Genomic DNA, 26,473 nt, shown 5'->3' on the forward strand with positions numbered 1-26,473 from the left:
TATTTTCTCTCGCAATTTTTCTTCTCTCTACTCTTTTACATTATCCACTTTATCTTTGAAGTTGAATTTAGTTGTGGAAATGGGTAATAATGAATAAAAAATTATGTGTGAGGATACTTTGCTTTTGTGTTCTCTTCTTCAAAATATTTTTGAAACTCTAAGTAGTTTTCTAAGCTCATATGGTTGTATTTTCTTCAGTAACAAGGATTCCAAATTTGAGTCTCTTGCAAATTGAAATTGAAGACCACTAACCATGATTTTTGTCCCTAATTTTTATTCCAATACTGAATTTTTCTTTTCTTGTTTTCAATTCATTTCAACTATCGTTCATTAGAGTTTCCGCACTTTACATTTTCAGTGTACAAGTCCTGTTCATTTCAATTTCAATTTAATTATTGCAATTTACATTCCTGCGATGCTCTATTTTATGTTTCTACAATTTAGTTTTACTGCAATTTATATTTTAGTCATTTACATTTTTCACAGTTTAATTTCCTGACATTTACTTTTCTGCAATTTACGTTTAACTCTCTTGCTTGCTTTCTTTCTCGCTTTCTCTTTGAAAACCATTACATGGTCTAGTTAGCAATTTCTAACTAGACGGTTTAATAGTTGTACGTAAAGCCTTCTACACAACTCATGTTACTTTCTACATAACAACTGTTAGAAGGTCTAGCAAGCGATTGTAGACTAGACGGTGTAACAATTGCAATTCATTATTTTTGTTTCATTTTCCTTGTCTTTAGTTTACACACTGCAATTTACTTTCATATTTTTAATATTTTTCCATTTACATTTTAGTCTTTACATTCTCAAGTGTTACTTGATGATCCATTCGACGATAGTGTATAAACGGTATAGGCTTCATTCTACTTTACTTTTCTATTTCATTACATTCTAATTGTAATTCATTTCTTTTCCACCAACTTTAATTTCTATAAGGACAATATAAGCAATGGAAATATAACATAAGAGATGCTTCTTTGGGAATTCGACCTAGGTTGACCCTATACCATATCACTCATATGAAAACCATTCTCTAAAGGAATAAAATGAGTTTCCAAAACACCATTACTAGCATGCAACAAAAGTTTGACAATGATATGGAGATTTTTTTTTATCAGTAATGAATTAATAAAATTTAAAAGAAACACTTTACGGGTGTTCCAACCCTTATACTTAAAACACTTATAGTTAAGCATTCAACATTCAGAGCAAAGTTAAGTTACACACCACTTAACTCAAAACACTTAAACTAGTTAAAGATACTCAGTTCCAAAAACTAAGTGTGCATAAAACCAGCAAAAAAACAAAAAAGTTGCTGGAAAGACTAAAAGATGCCCGGACCCTGCTGCATTTGCTTCCTGCATCACTACATACCACCATGCATCTACCAAACATTGTGAGCAGCTTGACCAGAGAAAGAAGCATATGCCTCAAACCAAAAAATAAAGTCAAGTGCAGTGTTTTTATAGCAAAAACAACATATCAACATTGATATATGTCGATACCTCCAAAGTTCATGTACAATATCTATTGCAAAATCACATGCCATGATGACCTGCATTAATAGTAAACTAGCTCCAAAAATCTCATCAAAACAGCAACATTGCAAGCAAGTCCATTTGATACCACGGTTGTTGATCACACTTACTTGGACCAACAGAACCATGCATAACCAAAAGCTCACCAAGTTAAGGAGTACCTACCAACATCGGGATAGTAACTACCATCACAACCAAGTCAAGGGGTACCGTTTTTCATTCATATCTTCTGCAACTTTTCTTAACGGAACCACTATTTAAAGGTTTCAAAAGATTCAAATCCACCCACACCTGCTTGTCATCCGCTTAGTCCATTAGACCTTGCCCAAAACTCCACCTAATTATAGTGGTTGCATACCAATGATATGGAGATCTTGTGCAACCCACACTGCTAAGTTAGTAGACGAGCCAATACCCTATCAAACAATATCATGATGTGAGCATCTATATGTTTTGATAATAGCAAAAATCATGATACATTCCAATTAGACAAGGAGAAAACCAACAACACAACAAACACTTCACAATTAAGTCAGTCATCTCAGCATCCAAGACAAAGCCCCATCAAACTTCAAAAGGACCTCAGTAAAAGAAGAATTGGACATAGGCCAGAACTTCATATGTTCTTTCTTCTGGTCTTTTTAAAAGTCAAGTTTATGTAAATAAATTGGGCTCACTCTATGAGTCCAAATAGAAGAATAAGCTAGAATAAGGTGCACTTAGTATACTTTTGGCTAGTGTCAAAGCCCACTTTTCATGACAATGCACCTAGGATTAGGGATTTTAACCTAGTTTCTATAAGATGTAGGCTATCTTGGGAGGCACTCCACTGTGACCTACCTTCTAGAAGGTTTCATACAAATGACACCCCTAACCCTCTATCTTGCCTTCCAACACAGTCTCTCCTATAAATAGAGTACCTTGCATCATGTATTTAACAGATTGAATTTTGAATAGGAAAGAAACTCTGTTAGAGTGGTGAGTGAGTCTTGAGTGCTTTCTTTTTTGTGGGTCTTATCTTGGGTGTTTGTTCACTTCAAGTGGTGGCTCTTCACCACTCATCTTGGAGTCTCCCACTACTTGAAGTGGCGTGACAACCATCATTATCCATAAGCTTCCTTTATCTCTTCATCTCTTCCTTCCTTGCGCCATTTCCATTCCTCTTATATTCTTATGTTCTTCCTTTCCTTCTTGGTTTTTCCCATCTTGTTGCTTTCCAATATATGCTTTAATTTCGCACCTCTTCATCATAATCAACATATAATTGTGTTTTCTCTTTTTCCTCTAGAAGTGAACCTTCACACTTACTTAACCCCTTGGTTAAGTTCGTGTCCAGTGAGAATATTTGGGTTTTTCACCATATTCTGCTTAAAATAAAAAACCATAAACAAAGTACAACCCATAAAAATGTGCAATCTTAAAATCTACTCACATCACATTATAACATGTGTTGAGGGTATAACAAAGCTCACTCATGTGCAATATAAGTTAAAACAAAACCAATAGAGCAGATGAGAAAGACTCAGTAGACGATATAACAACAACAAAAATTTTAGATGAAACAACGACGCACACTCACAACATCAGACGATTTAGCCTTTATGTTTATTATCTATGTAAATAATATATTCAAAGAGAACATTGGAAACAAAGAAGTTGAACATATAAGAAAATCATATGAACATCACATATCAAACAAAGCACTCGTTAGAAAAAAAGACATATCGGACGAAGTTCATAAAAGATCACATCAGACAATCCAAGTGTTGATGAACTTAGAAGAAGATAATATCAGAAAAACCCCTTGGACAATACAAGGCAGATGCACATGTTTACAAGCAATAGACAATGGAAGCATATTCAACGTGTCAGACGAATCACTGTGTCGGGAAAGTGTCTATATTACTCTTATTATTTGAATTATTTATGACACTGCCTATTCAATTATGAATCTTATTTCATATTCTTGAATTATATTTTTTCAAATAAGATTATTGAATTAAAATATTTTGGAAATAAATTGAATAAAGAGTAATTCACTATTAAGTCTTCGAAAAATAGAGCATGAATATTTTCTATATCAAAAAGTTTTTAGAAATATATTTAGTGGATTAATATCCAGGTTAAATGTAATTGTGCGTTAATGTTCTGATTTATTATTAACTTGTAAACATTTTGAAAATGCTTTAAATGTGAAAAATCTGAGAGATGAAAGTTTCAATAATTCAAAGATATTCTAATATATGGTTTCAGTGATACCCTGATAAGGGTCAAAATATAGTAAAAAATTAGTATACTATAGGCATGCGTTTTGCATAGAAAATGTATAAGAATGAGTTAAAAAAAACATGTCAATTTCCTCCAAAGCTAGTTGTACTCAGAGAATGGGAATAAAAGAACTTTGCAGAAATCTTGCGGAAAAGGGCAGAAAAACAACAAACATAAGACAAAGCAAAAAAGAGTCAATCCACCTAATGCATGAAGAAAAACTCAACAGATTGAATCCAGAGAACAAGCCCTAAGAAAACACTTAAAATGTTGAGCACTTCCATTATCTCCTGAGTGAATTGAGGCCAAAGGAATTAAAGATAACCCTAGTATAAAGGACTGAGTGAATCCAAAAGGGATGAGCGTAGAAAGTACTTAACCATGTAGAAAGCTCAAATTGACTTAAGAAAGGCTTGAAGCCATCATGCACCAAAATTAGAAAGAAAGGGATTTTTCTTGTAGCCAAGCCCAAGCCAAAATTACTTCATGGCTAAGATAGGCTAGCACTAGGCTTACCTTAGAGTGAATCCCTAGCAGATCCATGAATCTGAGAATCCTAAGATGCCCAAAGGTTACTTCAACATGAAGAAAGACAATTTGTTGAGTGGATTGACATGCGTTGAGCGAACACCAAATCTCATGAATCCCTTGGAGATCCATTCTAAAATTCTATAAATAGGGAGCTCAAGACAACATTCCATACCATCGAGAGGTCTTGAGAAATTGAGAGACAGAGCCATTAAGATTAAGAGAGACACCAAAAGGCATAAAAGAGAGATCATAAGAGAGCCTCAATGTTGAAGTCTAGCCAAGACTCTGATCAAAATGATCCAAAGTCTAAGTTGGCCAACAACATTCAAATGATCCATTCAAAAAGCCAATAACATTTTATTACTAATTTCTAAATCTACTCTATTAGGATTGAATAACAATGTAATATTTCTTAAGTTATTTTTATTGCTTGTTTTTATTTTAGATTCAATTTCTTTGGGCTTGGTAGCATGCTTAATGCTCAATGGTGAGGAATAACCATTGATTGTCCATGGAGCATCAATAAGATCTAAAGGCGGTTTCATGTATCTAAATCCTATCTAACCAGCCATAGGACTCAATGGGTGTAGAGGGCAAAGCTAAGACTATGGTGAACTATTTTTCTTAATGCAGAAATAAGCTATAACTGTGGCTTATTGTTCTAGATAATCTTGCATTTGAATAAACATAAAATTTATAAATAACAATAAGAAAAGGGATTCGCAAAGCTCTTTTAATCCTAACATTTGTGCTATATTGTTATTCCTTTACTTAAGTGTTTTGTTGAAGCTTCATTTTGATCTAAATATTACAGTAGTGTTATTATTGTAGTTATTTACAAAATATATGCAATCAACCTCTATTTCTAAATCACTTCATCTTGAAAGATATATATATATATATATATATATATATTATGATAAACATTAATTCCTGGATACGACAACCCTTAGTTGTACTATAGTTGTCTAAGTCCGCTTATCGAGCATAAAAAGGATTTAACTAATCCCTCCACAATCATACCCATGAATTAATTTGTAAATTATAATGTTCACTGGTACTTATTTTTTTTCTTAGATATTATCAAAGGAACTTAAAGACACATATAATGTTGAAAGTCAAAGTTTCCATTTTCAACATCTAATAAGAAAATGATGAAGCTGATAAGTGAGATTTATGCTAATAAAGAGTGAAGCAATATCAACATGATTCAAATAGAGGAATACAACAAGCAAAATACTTTAAAGATTCTTCAAGAAAAGAAATTGCATTAAAGACGCACATCTGAACTTTCCTACTTCAGTGTTTAATACGAAAAAGAAAATGAACAATGCAGAAATGCAAAGTTCCAAGTCCAGAGATATTCAGAGCTCAATGGAAAAGGTTCATATATATGGAATAAGTATTTTAAGAGCAAATACATGTCAAAGACACGAATATTACATTATAGCCAATATTTCCATATTGAGCGTTTAGCACGTGAAAGAACATAAACAATGTAGAAGAATTTATTTCAGTCAGAAGCAATTAGATTCTCAATGTTTAAGTTGAATATAGTTAAAGAAATTTTTTTAAATGTTTATGAAGACTCAAGAACACTCATATTACTTTAGAGCAAAAGTTTCCATATTCAGTGTCTAAAGCATTGAAGCAGAAGAACGTGGCAGATTGAGTTGATACTAAAAGTTATGAAGATTAAAGATTAGAAGATAAAGAAAGTTTTTGAAAAACCTTACATGCGAAGATCAATCAGAGCAATAATTTTCTTATAAGAGTCTAACAACTACATGAAGATTGAAGAAACCATAAAGTTGTAACGCACACATTCAGAGGCCTATATAAAATACCTTAAGGGTGAAGAAAGTTATTACAAAGTACATATAAGTGATATGCGAAACATTCAATGTAAAGAAAAGTTTTTTCATTTTTGTTTAGAATTGTGCATAGAACTTCTTATTTTCAAGAAGAGAACAACCTGTTAGAATTGGGTTTTGAGCGGAACCATAGTAAATTCATCACTATTGTGAAGTATACCCTGTGAGCCTTTATTGTTCTCTCTGAACGAGAGTCTTTCTAATTGTATTGAGAGGTCTTCATCTCAAGGAAAGATTAGGACAGTGTACCTAGAGAGGTTAAAATACATGGTGAACCTGCAGAGGTTGAGAATACTAGAGAACCTGTAGAGGTTGAGAATACTGAGAGAACTTGTAGAGGTTGAGAATAATGGGTGAATCAAAAGAGGTTGACAATACTTATGTAACCTGAAGAGGGGTAAGAATACAGTGATTGTAAAAGGCTCTTGATTGGATTGTTGAAGGCGATAACACGTAGCCCTTGCTACGGGGTGAACTAGTATAAAGTTAGTGCCCACTTCTCTCTCTATCTTTGTCTATTATTTGTTGGACTTTGTGTTTGTTTGTTCTCCAGGTTCATGATTAGAGTTTAAGCTCCATTTAACCCCCCTCCTAGAGCTAAATGTACCTTCAAACACCATGATGATATGCAAGCTCTTCAATAGTAAATCACCACACTGTAGCAAGATCAGACCATCCACTGGTCCAAACAACATCTACAATAACATACAAAGCAGGGAGTCTAATCTTGTCCTATAATTCCTCCTAAGCCACTTGAGGATACAAATCAAGCAGTACAAAGCATTCGTGAAAAAGTGGTCATGGTTGAGCAACAAATTTCAAACTATGGTGAGTCTTAGGGACCAGTAAAACTACTTGAGTTGGTTCAATTTGTGAGTCAGACACACACCTAAGAATCACGAGTAAGAGATCAATAGATATCGTTTAGGTAAATGAGGATATGTAAGCATTAACAGTCTTTCACCCTTTCACCCTAAAGTTATGCAAGTATGATTATTAGATACATGGAAGCAACCAAGTTTCAAAAAGTATGATAGTTCCTCAGACACAGGAGCACACATCAAGGCCTACCTTATTGAGGCTAAAGTTCTTTTGGAAGGCCTTCAAATACATTGTTGATTGTTCCCAACCACCTTAAAGGGAACAACTCTTAAATGGTATTACTCGTTACCTCGATACTCAATTTTCATTCAACACTTTTTGTGCACGGTTCACATCTCGGTTTGAGGATTCAAGTTGATAAGTTTCAAGTGTTAGTAACAATTCATGAACAAAGTGCATGTAAAAAAAGGAAAAATATGTGCAATTATCAACAAGAAAGCATGCCAAATCACTTTAACTAGAGTTGAAGATGAAGAACATGAAGAAAAGGAAACTAATAAAGATTGTGCATAAATCTACAAAAAAACAACGAATCAAAGGTGGAGAATCAGAGCCAATTCGCCCAGCCCAGAGAGAAAGGTTCAACGGAACAAAAAACTCTAAAATGCTTAGCCAATTGTTATTTGCTAAGCAATTGAAGTAAGCACAAATGTAGAATTGATGATTCTATTTTACGACAAGTGTACCCAGTCAAAAGTAATAATTTGTCCCTAAGGACGAATATCGAACCCACAAGGAATTGTTATTTAAAATCCTAATAGTAATATTCACTAAGTATAAGAATATGTACAATAATTTGATTTCATTTGATATTGACAATAGTATGCATGAAAATTAAATAAAATCAAAGGAATTATTGATTCAATTCAGAAAATTGGGATTGGGGTTCATCCTTCTTATTCTTTTGTATTTTGAAAAAGCATAGTAATATTATCCTTTGATTGATATTGATGCTCATATAAAATTCATTTATATCGATTTCTCGCATATAAATTTATTAAGAGAGTCTCCTAAATATTGATTCCTCGCACATTTATAAAAACTCTTTATCATTATGATTAGATGTTGATAGCAATTAACATTTAAAATCTATTCCTAGCATTTATATATGTTAAGCATTATCATTTAGGGCAGAAACTTATAACTACTTTTCAGTCAAATCTAAGGATTAAAATCATGGTAAAACAAGCATTACAAATAAAATGATAATATCAATCATCAATCAAAAACAAAATATTATATTTAAATATCACCTCAATACATAAGAGTTTGAATAGATTACTCATCACGTATTTAAGATATTATTTATTTTACAATTCAAAATTCTATTATAGTTTTGTTTTTAAAAGAATGAAGGAAAAAATATATTTAAATTAACCTCCATTTCTCTAAAATTGAGAATTATTGAACTTATTAAAACACTTTCACTTGTAATTATAATCAATTTAAAAAATTATTAAATTAATCTATTTTAATTGTTATAAAGAAACGATAAGACTAAAAAATTTAACTATCTTATTACTTTTTCCTTAAGGTCATCCTATAGTTACTATTTTATGAATATCTATAAAAAAATAGTATTTTGTGAACATATCTTGGGAATTGTTTAATTTAACTTGCAATGATTATGTTTCTATAGAAATATAATTATATTACAATTTAATATAAAAGTAACTTATTTTCCTTTGAAGTTTTATCTATTTCCTACTCAATCTTTCAACTACAACAAAATAATAATTAATCCTTACAAATTGTCATGTCCAACATATAAGTGGTTCCATTGTAATTAGTCCAGTAACAACGCATAAGATCGGTCTTTCAGTAAAAAAAATAGTTAATATATAAGAATATATATATATATATATTAACAATATAAAAGAATACATAATTATTAATAGTTTTAACAAACCTAATAACATGGGTAAGCACCTCAGCCCAAAACCGTTTAGGAGTGATGACATCTGGCAAAACTTTGGGTATTGGGTTGTTTGTTATGAAAGAAAAGCTGAAAAAACTTAAATCTGACATCAAGAAATGGAATAGAGAAGTATTTGGAATTGCGAATCATATTGGTGAGTGTCTAGAAAGGAGGCTGTCAAAGCTTGATGGAAAAGACGATGAGAGCACTTTAAGTGACGAAGGACGTGAAGAGAGGAAGTTATTTTAGTTTAATTGAGTGGGATTAGATTTAAGGAAAAGGCTTTAGCGTGCAAAAGACTAGGACTAATTGGTTAAGGCAAGTGGACTCGAATACAAAGTTCTACCATCTAATGACTAAGTGGAGAAGGTCTCTTAATGGACTTAACGACCTCAGGTTAAATGACCAGTGGTGTGAGGACCCGACTATTATTAAAAAGAGTGTGAAAGAGTTCTTCAAGGATAGGTTTAGAATTGAACAATGGGTACACCTTAGGTTGGATAATGTGTCCTTTAACACTATTTCTTGTGAGGATACTGTGACAGTAATAAAAGTATAGGGTCAGACGAGTTTAATTTTGGTTTCTTAAAATTTTGTTAACAGGAGTTAAAAGGCAATATAATAGGTGCAGTAAAAAAATTGAGGAAGGAGAGAGGTAGCCAAAGAGGGCAAATGCTTCATTTATTACTTTAGTTCCAAAGTGTGAAAATCCACAACCATTAAAGGAGTTCAGATCTAGTTCCTTGGTTGGATGTATGTATAAGATTTTAACTAAAATTTTGTCCACAAGGTTGAAAAAGGTTATGAGTGGGAAAGGGCCTTTTGGATAATGTGTTCGTGGCTAATGAGTTATGAAAATGCATATGACTTAGTAAGGTGGGATTTTGTTTATTATATGTTAGGAAGGTTAGGTTTCTGTAAAAAAGTGGATTGGTTGGATTAAAAATTCTTAGAAACGTCTTCGGTTTCGGTCTTGGTGGATGGTAGTCCAACGACTGAGTTTATCCCGGAGAAGGGTTTGAGACATGATGATCTTTTGGCACCGTTTATTTTTCTCATTATGGCGGAGGGTTTGACAAGTGTTGTAAGATAGGTGGAAGAGAAAGGCCTGTTAGATAGCATTGTGATTGGTCAAAGGAAAATCAAGGTGAGTATGCTGCAATTTGTTGCTGGCACGTTATTTTTTAGTAAAGCAAATTTGCAGTGTGTGTTGGCGGTTAAAGCTACTCTGATGTGTTTTGAGCTTGCTTTTGGGCTTAAAGTGAATTATTCTAAAAGTAAAGTTGGTGGGGAGGGTAATAGCTCTGATCAGTTTTCGAGGTTTGCCTCTATCCTTAATTGTGATGGTATGAAAGCCCACTTTACTTATCTGAGTATGAAAGTAGGAGATAATCATAAGAGATTGGGATTCTAGGAAGTGGTGCTTAAAAAGATTGGGGAATTGGAAAGGAAATTTTTTGTCAATGGCACAAAAAGTATGCTTATTAAATTTGTTCTCACGTCCATCCCCTTGTTCTATATCTCTTGTTTTTATATGTATGTGTCGGTCACGAAGGAACTGTAAAAAAGGATGAAGAGGTTCTTATGGGGCTGGGGCTCAGAGGGGTGGAAAATAGCCTGGGTGTCCTGGGATAGGTTATGTGCCTCTGGAAAAGATAGTGGAATTAGGGTAAGAGATTTCAGATAATTTAATATTGTGTTAATTAGCAAATGGATCTGGTGTCTCAAAATAGATAGAAATGGCTTATGGAAAGAAATCTTGGAATCTAAGTACGGAGGGTGGAAGGGGTTAGAAAGTACAACCATAAATAGTAAGGATTCTCTTTGATGGAGAGATCTGAAGAATGTCTGGAATTCAGAGGGTGGGGGTGAGTTTGAAAATAAAGTCGATTGGGCCATTGAGGACGAGAAGGAAATCAGGTTTTAGGAGGATAAATGGGTTGATAATGAAGCGTTAATGTTTAAATACCCAAGACTGTATTTGGTTGTTGTAGATCGTGGTAGTACTTTGCTACATGCAGGCAGGTGGAACAATGGTAGGTGGGATTGGAAGTTGGGGTGGAGGATGTTGAATAATAGCATAGCAACAAAGGATAATCTGTTGAGAAGAGGAGTATCAGTGGTAAGTTGTTTGTGTGAGTTGTCTGGTGAGGAAGAGGAGACTGTTTGTCATTTATTTTTTAAGTGTAAATTTGTGTGGAAATTTTGGGGATTGTGCTTGTCTTGGTTAGGTTGTTTGTCGGTGAACCACTATGATGCAAATGTACACTTCAGGATGTTTTGCCCTTTGAATTTTAATGGCCAGATTCTAAGAATCTGGGGAGTGGTGTGGATTGCAATTGTAGGTGAAATTTTGAAACACCGGAATAAGTGTGTTTTTAATAATAGCAGAGTTGATCATATTGAGGTGTTTACGGTGGTTCAAAGAAAAACTTAGGCTTTGCTAACCATTAAAGAAAAAGGTGTAGAATTCTCTTATTCTTATTGGTGTTTGGAACCTCTAGTATGTATGAAAATTGTGAATTAAATTTGTTTCTTTTTCTTTGGTTTGACTCTCTAACTCCTTTTTAAGAAGGAAGAAGTTGCGTGGTTTGCAGAATGGTTTAAAGCATCACTTGGAGGTTATGTTTTGGTTTTTGTATTAAGTGACTCTAAGGAGGAGCTATTGTGTTGTGAAAATGATTCTCTTTGGTTTTTTGTTGAGGCAGTGGGATACACTCTTTTTGTGCAAGATGTAAATAGGGTCTGTTAAATTCCTTTATTTGTTGGAGATATGTGTTTCGTGGTTTCTTTATGCTTTATGTTCTTTTGGAATTTGATGTGTTGGTATACTCTAGTTGTTGCCAAGGGTGGGTTCCTGTGTAGGTGATGACTGTTTACGGCAAGTGCACCGTGTTGTCAAAAGTAATAATATGTCTCTAAGGATGGATATCGAACCCACAATGAATAATTGAATAATCAAGTAAAATATTCACTGAATATAAAACAAAATAATAAAAGTGTGTTGAAAGTTGTTGCGATGGCAATGATTTATCAGAAAACAAGTCAAAGAATTTATTGTTTCAAGTTGGAAAAATAGGGATTGGGTTTCATCTTTCTCACTCTTTTGTATTGATTGATATTGATGCACGTGTAAAAAACATTTATATCGATTTCTCGCATATAAAATTATTAAGATGCTTCATAAATATCGATTCCTCGTGAATTATCAAAACAACTTATTATTAAGATGAGACGTTGATAGTAATTAACATTTCAAGTTTATTCCTAACACTCAAATATGTTAAGTATTATTGATTAGGGCAGAACCCTAAAAATATTTTCCAGTCAAATTTAAGATTCTAGATCAAGAATTAGAAGCAAAACAATAATACCAATAATCAATCTAGAACAAAACATTATATTTGGATATCACCTCAATACATAAGAGTTTGAACATATTATTCTCAATCTCAAAGGGTAGAATTAGCCACTCAAGATGACTATTACACACAAGGAAAGCATGAAAAGAAGATCCAGAATGATTCTCCTTGACGACTGCCTCCTTTAATGTTTCTCACACCTTCTATTCTCCCAATTGGTTTACAAGTCACTCAATGGTGTTTTCCTCTCAATCTTGTGCCTCAAGCCCTCTATTTTACCTAATTTGCATGGGCTTAAGTGGATTCTAACTCAAGCAAGATTGAGCTCGCTTGAGCGAGAAAAACGCCGTCCAACCCAACTTCACTAGTGCTATCTCACTTGAGCGAGTTCCCCTGGTGGTGAGATGGCTCTTTTGCACGTTCGGGCAACTTCGGTGAGTGTTGATGCATTCCAACTTTCTCTTTTTAGCTTTGTATATTTTCCTTTTGCCCAATTATCTCCATTCTCCCCTAGAATTCTGAAACTAACATAAAATTTGGGAATAAATAGTTCTTATTCAATTAAAATCACAAAATATGTAAAAAGATATAAATTCATAAATTATGGGTTATTTCTTACTTATTTTACCAATTAATACTCATAAGTGTCCAAATTCTAATATGAAATATTAATGAAATTTGGCACTTATCAGTAGGTGATATTCTTAGGTTTTGGGTTAGTCGACAACTTTTGTTAGGATATTGATTTAGGTTGGGCGTAAAGGTTTATCATATTTTTATTTTTATTTTTGTGTAAGGGTTGAGTCACCTATAAAGTGGTTCATATTTATTTATTATTTTTTGCTGATAAAAAAAAACCTCGATCCTTTTATAACCTTTTAAACAAAAGCTTTTAAATAATTTTATAGCTGAAATAAACTTTTTTTTTCAATTAGATTATATATATTTTAAATAAATTGTTAACAAGTAACATGTTGTTATTGTTATACTTTTATTTATGTGCTTAATCAAATTTAAGGTAAACTTATAAAAATTGAATAGAAAATTTAATATATATATATATATATATATTTGAAGTTCATTTCTTGATAGAAACAATCTTTCATTGACTATTTTACCATCAAATTAAGTTAAATAGTTTGATTGCGTTGCGAAAAGATATTGGATTTACTTAATAATTTTGTAATATAAGAAAGTGGCAAGTTACATCAATGCAGACACAACGATTAAAGTAAGATTTTAGCAGTGAAGAGCTTGGATAAATCTCTGGATTTAGATATTGTTGTTACCTTAGGCTGCCATCTTCTATTCAGACATTTCAGAATCTTGATATTTAGCTCTCCTCTATCAAAAAAAAATTCTAAGTCTAGTGAGATGATTTACAATGTGTGTAAATCGTTTCTGCACATCTGCAATAGTCTCTTCTGGTTGCATCCTGAAGAGCTCATACTTTTGGATGAGGGCATGTTTTCTTTCCCTTTTCACATCGTCTATGCCCTCATGTGTTACTTCCAGTATTTCCCAGATTTCCTTAGCTGAGTTGCACTAAGTCACTCTGAAGAATTCATCCATGTTCAGGGCAGAGGTGATGATGTTTTTGGCTTGTGCATTTTTCTTTTCACTATCGTTCCATTCAGACCAAGGCTTTTTCACTATCTCATCTTTGACAGTTTGCGCAGGAACAAAATGTCCATTTACCACTGCATCCCAAATACCCATGTCAATAGATTCCATAAATATTTTCATTATAATTTTCCAGAATGCATAATTCACCCCACCAAACATAGGAGGACTATTTATAAACGCACCTTTAGCAAAAGGCAATTTAAACTTAGACATATTGAAATAAAACTTGAATAAGCTACAAGTCTCAACTCTGATACCAATTGTTGGGTTTATTATGTCTAAGTTCAAGGGGGGAAGGGGGGGAAGGGGGGGTGGGGGGCTAAATAGTTTAAACTACAGATTCAATTTTAAAACATATTCATTTTATGACAGATTGTAAGATTTTAGATTTAAAGCAGTGATCAAGAAGAAAAAAGGCACACACAGTTTTGTATCGGTTCACTCAACAAGAGCTACATCCAGTCCCACCTTATATCACTAATGCAAAGCAATCTTTACAAACACTTCTTCGTTCTTGAACCCTTCAAGAACAAGACTACAACCTGAAAAAACTCTATTTTAGCAGCATACACACCTCTAGAAACACTATCAAGAGGCACAAATACAACCACTATCACAAAAGTAAACTATAGGAAGGAAAACACCAGGACTGCATATATAGAAAGTTCGAAACAAGACCCTCACAACTGTAGCACAAGACTGAACCTTGAATCTTAAGTCAAAGGCACTAGCACAAGAGCACTTGAAGTTTTTAAGAAAACTTTCTAAACTAAAACCCACTTTTAAAATCTCAATGAAAGCACTTGGAAACTAAATGCAAATCATGATTGCAATGTGTGTTTTAACCTGAGATCAACTCGTCCTTTTATAGGTTTCAGATCAAAATAGATTTTCAAAACACAATTAAGAATTATTATAAAAATAACAGATTGAAGTTCAAAAGAACATATTTTTTTATGAAAATACACATGGTGGTAACATAACCACTTTTAGATTAGTTGAAAATTGAAATGTAAAAAAAACAGAATTTGGAGTAAAAAATGAATTCTGAAAAAGGTCAAGCAGTTTTGATCCAGTACCAAAATAATCCTTTTTTTTCAAATAACAAATTAAAATTTGTGCAGAAAACCAGTTTTTGAAAAACTGAAAGCAAATTTTTTAAAACACTTTTTTGGAGACCCTTGTGTTTGAGCTAATTATTGTTGCAATGAGATATAAGGCAAAATCAAAGAGCAAAAGTTTATTTAAAACAACTTTAACCTAACAAGACCTATGAACTACACTCTTCATAAACCTTCAAGCAGATTTTCTTCATCAAACACTTCCTTATCTAAGTTGAGTTAAGTCTTCAACTATCTTCAACAGAAAGGGCAAAAGGAGAATATACAAGATATAAAGGGAAAGTTGGAATGCTCCAATACTCACCCAAACTCGCCTAAGCCATAAGCCTCCTAGAGGATCTCGACCAAGCGAGCCCAATCTCGCCCAAGTAAGATCACTCCAGAGACGTTGGGCTTGTTTTCGCCTAACGCGTTCAAGTGAGCCCAATCACTTAGCACAAGCCTAACTAGGTTAAATGAGGCATAAGGCACAATCCTAGACATTCATTGGAAGAATATGAGGTGATAGAAAACTTTAGAGGAAGTGGCCATCAAGGAGAAATATTCTGGATGTCTTTTCTTAATAATATTATGTTAATGAAATTGAGTAGAAATAAAAGATATTATAATATAATCTGTTTTGAGTAATTATAAAAAAATATTATTCTAGAGGTCAACATGTTGTCAAATTATTGAAAAATTTTGTTATGATTTATAAATTAAGTGATACTAAGTTAAAAAAAAAAATTGATGATCGAGAAGGGGTATATAATAGTATGAGTTCGGTTGATAAAAAAATAAGGTGGGAGAATAATCTATTTCTAAAGAGATTACATACTAGTATATCATTATTGAAACAATGATTAGGAAGTAAACTATTGAGAAAAATTGCTTGAAAGATAAGCAAATTTCCACGGAGTTAAGTGGATCATCAACAACGTATTACAGGTGTCATATAATTAGTGTTGTTAGGAATAAGTGTCAAATAAGATTTATATATCATTTTCTGGAGAAAGCATAACATAATGCACTACAAATTTCTATAACACAAGTGAGAAAGCTTATCAAATATGTTTGATGATATTTTTTTCATCCCCTTCATTTTTTTTATATTAAAATTCATGCTAAGCAACAGTGTCATCACACAAAGAAAATCCAAAATAAATATGGGGCAAAACTAAATTCATGTAACAAAAAATAAAGAAACTCCAAATGAAAAATCTAAGCAATTATATTGGGAGTTTATAAAAAAAATGAAAAAAAAGGGAAATAAAAAAACTTCTCAAAAGGGAAGATCCCAAAACGAAAATCAAGCACACTATTATTTTTTATTTTTTTTATTGAGTTTTATTCGGCTATAGGAGGATGTTTGGTCTCTTGGTGGTTTGTACTATTTGATCTTCTTCACTTAATAATTCATCTTTATCCTTTATTTAACCTAAATTTTAGCGACAAGATTGACTTCTTTTAAGAAAATAATATTCTAGATAGATTCAACTATATTTGTTGTCAAGATGGTCGGACATGACTCATGGGCCTTTTGATCATCACCTAAAAGAGATTCAAAACAATTTTGTATGGCCAAATCATTTGAAATAGCTTTAGAAGGAACTCATTTGGTAGCAATATAATTAGGATGTTTTGCACTAGCTGCAAATTTAAGTTGAGAGGATCATTCAATATTGCAAATTATCAATAGGCAAAGAGTCATTTTCTTCGTAGAAAATCATCTTATTCATGAACACTCTTCAACAAGGACATATTAGCAAAAATATCAACCTGAGATCCTGACTGAGCCTCTATATCATCAACTGCAACAATAGGGCTATCACTGCCTTCATTTTTTCTTCAAGTTATTCATATCTTTATATTCAAATTGTTTGTCTAATCAATCTTTAAATTTCTTTCCCGAGTGAATTTTTTCTTAAATTTAACTTTTATTTTATAATTTTTATATTTAAGGTAATTTAAATAATTTTGAAATCCACATTTGTATGTTGCTAGCTAAATTTAAGCATAAAAAACTGAAAAATATAGAAGTTTTACTTTTATATATTCAATATAGAAAATTAAGTCCTTTTCAAAATAAACATAAAAATATTTTCTCTTAAACTTAATTATTATACTAAAATATATTATGTGATGGAAGACCATTCCAGCTACCAAAACAATCAGGCTCAGAAGAGAGAAAGTTTTGATCAGAAATTATTTCTCTAGAGAATTCTCCTTTTGTAGCCTTGTAAAAATTGTATAGAGTAAATAGAATTTCAATTTCGCTTTAATATCTGTATTGGAATTTTGAGTCTTGTATTTGGGCCATTTTAATCTAGGATTGTAGGACTTTAGATAAGCCAAGAGCGATGCCTACATGGTACACACAAGGCGCTACATAAGCATCTAACACGATGCCTTCCTTTTCCCTTCCTTCCTTCTCCACAATGTGACTCTTCTTCTCCTTCATGAAGCACATGGGGCGCCTTATGCATGCCTTCTCCACTCCCTTGTGCACATGGCCATTTGCTAAAGGAGAGCTTTTCAAGACATGGATTGCCACATGGCAATATGCCAATGGAGAGTTTTTAAGTTGCCACATGGCACTCCATAAATGGAGTGTTTTTTAAAGTTCTAATAGTAACTTTAGGAGACTTCTAGCTCTATAAATAAAGAGTTTCTCTTGTGTAATTCTTAGACTTTAATTGTGTAATGAATTTCTACATGTTTGGTTTCAGAATTTCTCTTAAGACTCACTTTTGTCTTGCTCTCACTCTTTAGTGTACAAGCCTTAAAAATAGCTAGAAGGTTGGTGTAACCTCCTTTCTAGAACTATTCTCCTACAACACCCATTGTTCCAAACCCATTTTTGACCCATTTTTATCCTATCTTCTACTACCATGTCTTCTCCATTCAATAAAATCATTTCAAACCGAAGAAATTTATAAGGAGCCAAGAAGAACTCCATCATTATGTTGTATAACTTTCATCATAATGTAATTTTTATATTTTTTATTCATTTTGTATTTACTGAAGCTTGAGTTGGAATCGTCCAAGGTGGATGTCTGAACTTTTAGGAGAGTTGATCTCTCCCCTGAAGAGTTACCGAGTTATATTGATGGAGTACCACATAGAAATCCACCTGCAAAATAATCTCTAGCGCTTAAGCTAGTAAAAATGTAAAGAGATATAAGAGTATTTAAGTGAATGAATGAGATTAAGTGAGTATACCCTGAAGAATAAAAGAATGTTTATAGCTTTTGGGGCCTAAATCCAATCATGTTGTTACTAAATATTGGGTTGATTTGTCTACTGTCACAATCATTTTCAAGAGAATATGAATTATTCATATTTTCAGGTGGTTTTCTCCTACTTTTAAAGATGGATAATATTATATTATATTTTTCGGTACTGGGTAGTACACAAGTTCCCTATGCTCGTGAATGAATTTGAAGGGTGTTTGGGCCTTAATTAGCTTAGGTCATGTTTTTGGCCGAGCTAAAAAGATAGGTCATATTTTCATGACTTATAGATCAGACTTTGCGATTACTCATAGAGCTTGATGGGTTGAGCTTAGTGTAATTATGACAATGTAATTGTAATTATTAAACAGTACAAATCCCTATAAGCATTAATGAGTGGTACCTAATGATGAGTTTTCACATTCTCGAGGCGTTACATCACTTAGGCAGTTGATATGTCATAACTTTTGCCACATAGCTCTAAGATCACATGATGATGCTTTGTTGTCCATTTTCACGCATGTTCCTTATGGGGGCGAAATGAAGCATTTTTTAACATTTGAAATAAAATTAAGTGCTTTGAAACGTTTATAATTAAACCCACTTCATTTTCTCTTATATTTTTCCTTGTTTTCTGTTGGTGCTCTTGCTCACACATTTCTTCATTTACTTGCTTCTATTTACTCTGTCCTCCTCAGTACATATTTCTTATGGCTTCTTCTCCCTCACATTCTGATTCCTCCACCAGGAATAGGCCTCTAGTGAGCAGAAAGGTTTTCCCCATCAAATATGACCCTTCAACGAGTCGTACTGACTCATTTTGGAGGAAATTGCTCCTCTTATTACAACTATCGTTACGAAAACTTCTGCCACACCGAAGGAATATAGGGCCATCGTTGTTCCTACGAGAAAATGAAAATCCCCAACCCAAGACATAGTGGAGGCCTTAGGGCCAAATTTGGCCAAGAGGAAGAGGAAATTTAAATTTCCTCTGATCATTGATCCTAAGTACTCTTGGGTGCTTGGTGGGGTCGCCTCTTATCCATATAAGTTTACCTCACAAGAAAGGGTCAAGGATTGTGTCCTTGTTTAGCATTTGTTCTGACTCAATGGTCGAGTTCATCTCGGTTGAAGCCTGTGATGACTTTGACTGAGTTTTTATGAAGCCCTTAGCAAACCAAGAGATTTTTACCTTTGCCTACAAGTTTTTCTTTAAATAACTCGACATGTTATTTCCTCTATCTCCCTTTGAGTGCAGAATGCCCACTGCCATGAATGTGGCTTCGAGTCAATTGCACTTAAATAGCTAACTTTTCTAAAAGCCTTCTAGGTACTCTAACATTAAAGGCGGGATCAGAACTTGCAGTCTTCACCTAATCACTTGAGATTGTGCAAGGCCAAGGAAGATTCTTGGCATTAAAGGTCAAGGTAGAGTTTCTCAAAAAGAGTCTTGAGAGCATATAGGAAGTTAAAATAAGCTAAAAGAGGTTGAGACTCGCATCGTTCTTCTCAAGGAAGAGAAGAAAAAAATTGAAAAGAGTGCACTAGAGGCTAGCATAGAAGGCTATATGGAGGGCTTTAAGAAGGTCATGCACCAAGTCGTGCACTTCGCTTTGAATCTTGTATTTAATTAAGATAAAGATGGCATTGGCAGTGAACTAGTTAATGACTAAATACATTATAAACCTTTAAATTAATGAAATGAGAGTTTTTATGCATCTTAAGTTTCAATTGTCAATATTAAGGCTGGATTATTTTAATTCAGCCAAAATCGAATAAACTAACTCGACTACATCACAAACTTTGGTTAGCTAAGTTTGGTTAACATTTTTTTATTGTTCATTCGCAAAATGAATTACTTTGAACAAACATCAAATTACTTTGATTTGATTAATTGTGTTCCTTTTCGAACATGCTAACTAAATTATTTTGATCCGATGAATTGTGTTCATTTTTTAACGTGTTAACCAAATTACTTTATCTGATTTTGTTTCTTTTCTAACATGCTAACCAAATTACTTTGATTCGATTAGTTGTGTTTATTTTTTAATATTGTAATCGAATTGCTTTGATCCAATTTGATCATCTTCTATCAAACAAATTTTCAAACTGAATTTATGAAATTTATTCAAGAATGTTCCTCATTAAAACTCTGCTAAGAAAAACCCTTCTTAGGGATAAAATTTGAGCTAAAGAAAAAGAGTACATCATTCTTGTAACAAAAAATGAGCAAAGTACAAGTTTCAACTGTAATACATCTTTAGGTGAGTGATATTCTATGTTCTTAGTAAATGTTTGCAACTCAAATCTTCTAATTTTTTGAGTGAGTTGACAAGTCAGTTTGGGTCGTCTAAAATAGGTGTTAGCTTTCCTTCTTGTTTGTCCTTTCTGGCTTCATTGAGTTTGCGTCATACCAAATCTCCATTATGAAAGAGTTGTTTTCTAACATGTTTGTTGTATTGTCTGATTGATCTTTCCTTTATTGCTTCTTCTCTAACACGAGCCTCTTCTTGGACTTCAAAAAAGAGGTTGAGTTCAATTCTCAAATTGACATTATTGTATTACTCGTCATAATTTTGCCTTCACCAAGAGGCTTTTCCAATTTCTACAAGAATTATGTCATCTACTTTGTATGTCAAACAGAATGGTGTCTCCTATGTCGAAGATTGAGGTGTTCAATGGTAACCCTTAAGGATGTCGGGTATCTCTTCTATCCAAAGTCCTTTTACTTGGCCGAAATTTTTCTTAATTTCGTTTAAAATAAATTTATTTGCTACCTCTGTCGAGCAATTGGTTTGAGGGTTTTCTATTGATGAAACTTGGTGTTTGATTTTGAGTTGTTGTAAACACTACTCGAATCCCCGATTTATGAATTGTTGTCCAAATTTTAGTGACGATACAATGGGGTAATCCATGTATACATCCAAAAGAACTTTTGTACTTGCTGAGATGTAATAGTTGCCAACAACTTTACCTCTATTCATTTAGTAAAATAATGAGTAGCCACAATCAAGAATTTCACCTTGCCAATGGAAACGACCCGAGAAGATCCATTCCCATATGCTAAATGATAACAGGAACTATTGAATAAAGTTCCTCTAGGAGGAGTGATTGAAGAAGGTCAAACTTCTGACATTCTTGACATCATTTAATAAACGAGTGGACATCTTTCTAAATGTGGGGCTAGTAGTACTCAACTTGTAAAACTGGTCTACATGGACCAAACTCCCAAATGCATTCCACATATTTTTCGGTGTAATTTTTCCAAGATGTATTATATTATATTTTTTGATATTGGATAGTATACATCTGAGTTGAAAATCTTAAAATTATTTATCTAAACAACAAATTTCATAATTTTTATTAATTTTAAATTTAAATAAATTTAAAATGTTTATTTTTCACGCAAAAACCTATATAAATCTGCGAGGATAATCACAATAGTGAAATAGTAAAATTGATATTGATTTTTATAATTAATAAAGATTGTACGTAGTCATTTATTATAAATTAAATACGAAACAAAATTTTAAAAAATTGAATAGCCCTAAAATTTAAACAATTTTTTAAAAAATATGGAAATTCAGATGACGTGTAACGAATTCCATTGAATTTTCTTCGTGTCATTTTTCTTACAATAACATGTCTTTATATTATTGTTATTTATGAGACTAACATTATGGGTGGATTTACATTTCAAACAGATCGAACTATTAATGAACACCCATCCTGGTACTAATTGAAAGATCGCTGTCTTTAATAGCTGTCTTGTTGATAAATCATAATTGTATCTTTTAGCTGCTTTGGAAATTATATACGTGGATCCTACAAGGATTGAACACATTAAAAATGCAATTGCATTTGTCACCTTTTATTATTGACTTTGAATTTTCAAATAATTTCTTAATAACTATGATTAATATTAATTGTTGTATAATTAATTTGTTAAAACTCAATGCACTCTTTCTGCTAAAAACTATACTCGCTTAGGAATTACATGTGACAATATATGACTTGTAAAAAATTATGAAAATTTGTTTTTTTTATAGGGAATTTAGACCGTTCGTAGGAAATTTTATTTTTCATATTTTTTATGGAAACATCTCTCCAAACATTCAACGAAAGATTTAACAAAAACTATCAAACATTTTTCGAAGTTTCAAGTACGAAACTTTAGAGATACTCTCTCATGGAAGGTTCCTTGATATGAAAATCTAAGAGAAAATTATTTTCATTTTAAGACTTTTAAATGAACAAGAAGACAATAGGCAAGTTCAATTCTCATTCAAAGCAAAAGTGATTTACAAAGGGTAGGCCTCTATTTATAAGAGGAGAGACTAAAAAAACTTTATGCACTAGAGAATGTGGGACTAATTGTGAAAAGATCAGTTGCACTTGTATTTTTGTCACTCCATGCAAAGCAAGTCTCACATTTCTCAATTCTTAGATTTTCCAAGTGTTTTATAAGTTTCAATGTTCCTCCACTTATTGCTTGACCAGGTGTCTAGTGGACCATGTTGCACTTTCTCCATATCTCTCCAATTAAAGTTTTGACTTCATTAATGGAGAGGACTTCCTGTTGACTACACACATGAACTTCCTCGTCAATCCCTCATTAGGTCCAAATTAAGTTCACTTATGGATATAGTTTTAGATAAGAAAAATTACAATTCATATACATTTTTCTAGTTCCTATTTTATGTACACACTACTTTTATACATTTTTACAAAGCAAAGAAAAAGGAAAAAGACTCTTCAAATGTGAGTTCTCCCCCCTCCCAAACAAGGCTCCATCTTCTTCCTTCTTCTCAGCCCAAGACGTGGTGGTTGGATGATCCTCCATTAGACCTCCATCTTGAGAAGGATATGCCTTCATATCCGAGTGATGCTCAGGGCCCACCACCTTTATATATTCTTTTTATATTATTCCCTCCTGGATCATAGGTCCATCTATAGAAAATACTAATCAATATTAAAATACAAATGTATTTTTAAAAAAATATTAAGAAAATAAGTCATTTTATTTTTTAAATAATTTTTATAAGAAAATGTTTGGCTTCTTTTAAAAATATGTGATTTCACTTTGTGTTGTCTATTTCCCAAGTCAGACAACATCATCACAACATGTTGTTTTTGAAATTTTTGTAAACATAAATTAGTACCTTCCTTAACTTACCTGAACGGGGTCAATGGATGATCATTAAGGTACATGGCCTAGGGAAGTGACCTTCATTGCACTTAGAATGGGTGTGTGATGGAGCTTACGTCATAATTTGTGGCAATGGGGGCTTGCGTTCGCGCAACCCCTTTTAAAAAAAATAGTACCTTCTTTAGAAGAAGAGTTTAGAAGCATGCGTACTTTCCTAGAAGTTTCCTTTCTAGGTTACTTGTACTATTTTTATATTTCATTTCATTTCATTTTTTTTCTCTTTTGCAATATTTTCTTTTTCTATTTTCGCTTTTAGTTTACTTTCATCCTCTCTCTCACTTGTTGAGGTGTGAGGGGAATTCAAATTATTTTGCTTCCTTTGTGAATGAAAGTTATTTTATTGGTGTAGCCATCATGTAGATTTGTGATCATATTGTCATGGCCTTCCAAATAAAATGTGTCCAATATCCATAGGAATAATATCACATAAAACATTTTTCTCATATAATTGCCTATGAAAATGGTTACTTCTTCTTTGACTACTATATCACTTTCATTATTTATCCATTAAAGTTTGTAAGATTTTGGATGGGGTTTAGTAGTCAAGGCTAACTTTACCACCAACTTTGCATTGCAACAATTATAACTAGAACCAACATCCACAATAACAAAACAAAGGTTTACATCATGTGTGGAAAAGGTTCACACATTGTGACTGTATTTGATGGAGAATGTGATGCCACTTGTCACATTGCCAATGGAGAATTTTTAATTTAAAATTCTTATTTTAGACATCCAAGTCTCTTATAAATAGGGGTGCACCTCTGTTGTAATTTTGAACTTGGAATTAGTAATGAAATATTGGCTATTTTTGGTCATTCTACTTGTTCCTAAGTTCTCCTTAGGTTAGTCTCCTTCAAGACTTATCATAAACTCTTTCCTAGTGAGTTGGCCTCACCTCTTACTCTCACAAATTCCGAACTCCACTTCAATCCATGGAAACTTCTCTTGAGTTTCTTTAATGCTTATGCTCATCAAATCTTCTTCATAATCCATCCGAAGAAGAAATTACAAAGATGACTACTAGAAGAAGAGCATTTTCCATCAGTAGTAGCACAATCAATTGAATTCTAAGATGTCTTCTCACCAATAATAAATCTCCTTCACAAGAAAGCATTTCATCTTCCTCAAAATCTAAAACTTCTTCTTCATCGGGTGAAGAATAAGAATTATCCTTACTTCCTATGTCTTAATCATTTAAAACCATTGTTCTCTTATAAGAACATTCAAAAGAGTAATGTCTTTTTCAAGCATTTAAGCATTGAATATTTCTCATTTTAGTAATTTTAGAAGGTTCTCTATAATATATTTTTTCTTTTTCTTTTCTCCCTTATTTTTCCCTCATTTCTTCATGTGGCTCTTCATGTTTAGATTTGGAGGAGTAACCCTCCCTCTTGGAATCTCTCCTAGAATAGGATGTATTTGGGTTGTCCCTTTTTTAGGTAGATATTCTTATCAATTGTTGTTATACCCTCACAGATAGTTGAACTAAATTATTTAAATCATTATGAGATAGTAATTCAACCCTATCTCAGATGTAATAATTGAGGCCATTTTTGAACCTCGCCATGGTATTCCATGTTTTTCTCTAATTCCTACCCTTATCAATAGTAACTCCATTTTCTGTCTATACTCCTCTACAATCATATCTATTTGATGGAATATTTGGAGTTTGTACATCAACTCCCTATGATAGTAGAAGGGCACATGACATTTTCTTATAATTGTCTTAAGTTCGTTCCAATATCTTATTTGAGAGTTATTGTGAACCCTAAGGTCTCTCACCAGAGTTAGGAACACTCTCCTCTCATGGTTTATTTGGTAGCACTAAAAAATTTGTTCCACCTTCATCTTCAAATCTAAATATTCTTCTATATTTTCTTGGTCATGGAAAAGGGGAAGGTCTACCTTGGGTTATTTTGGAAAATTATTATTTTTGGGCCTATGATGTCCTGGGGATGGTTGATATAGTAGTCATCATTTTGGTGACTACTATACCTCTTCAATTTGGGAATGATGGTCACGACTATAATTTCTTCTACGACTATACCCCTCATCATGTTTACTCTTGGCCCTTTCTTGGTTCCTCATGATTTCACCAAACATTCCCCTTATTTCAGCTATCTCTCTATCTTCTTTTTTTAACATTTTCTCTATGTCTCCTCACCTCATCTCTCAAATTTATTTCTTCCCTTGGGTCTCTAGTACTACCATGCACAGTAGATGAATGATAAGAATGATCACTCATTTTTTAATAAAAGACTTAAATATTTTCACAAAAGATTGATTCAACAAAGACTCTTAAAAATTCCAAGGTCAAGAAGTCAAAATTTCCCTATGTTCACTCCTAGGAAAAAAAGGTGAGTCACTTGGACAAGCTTAAAAACAAAGTCTTTCCTAGCTAGAGATCTCTTTGATAATATTTTACAAATTTCCTTGAAAGAAACGTCAAAACAATTTTTTCCTATTTGTGTGTGCAAAAAGTCATAAAAGACTAAAGGAAGGTCAAATAGTTGATTTAACTTAAGAAAGGATTTCCTGTTTTTCATGGAGACTTAAAAGCGATAAAAGAGAGTAAAGAAATAAAGTTTCAAAAATTGATATCTCAAAGAAAGTAATAAACTATATGGTTTGTCCTAAGTGAAAGTGCAAGTTACACTTGGAGTCCCTTGACACACTTTCACATCTAAATGTGCTTTACTATTACAATGTTTTAGTGGGATTGTTTGGACCTAGTCACTCTTGACTAAAATTGAGTATTCTTTGAAGAGCAGTCATTGCTTGCTATTAGTCAAGTATTCTTTTCTAAACAGTCACTCCTGACTATAATAGATAAATAGTTATCTAAGTGAATCATATTTTGATATGAGGTTATGTTCTTTCTTCTAGTTAGCTAAGTGAACATGAACAATGTTCTATATGAAGA

General features: G+C 32.8%; 1 pseudogene; it reads left to right on the plus strand.

The window, feature by feature from the left end:
• The first annotated feature begins 23,506 nt into the window (after nucleotides 1-23,506).
• On the plus strand, nucleotides 23,507-23,648 carry LOC137836258 (U1 spliceosomal RNA; annotated as a pseudogene).
• Nucleotides 23,649-26,473: the final 2,825 nt, after the last annotated feature.

The sequence above is a fragment of the Phaseolus vulgaris genome, chromosome 5, assembly GCF_000499845.2.
Source record: "Phaseolus vulgaris cultivar G19833 chromosome 5, P. vulgaris v2.0, whole genome shotgun sequence".
NCBI classification, from domain to species: Eukaryota; Viridiplantae; Streptophyta; class Magnoliopsida; order Fabales; family Fabaceae; genus Phaseolus; species Phaseolus vulgaris.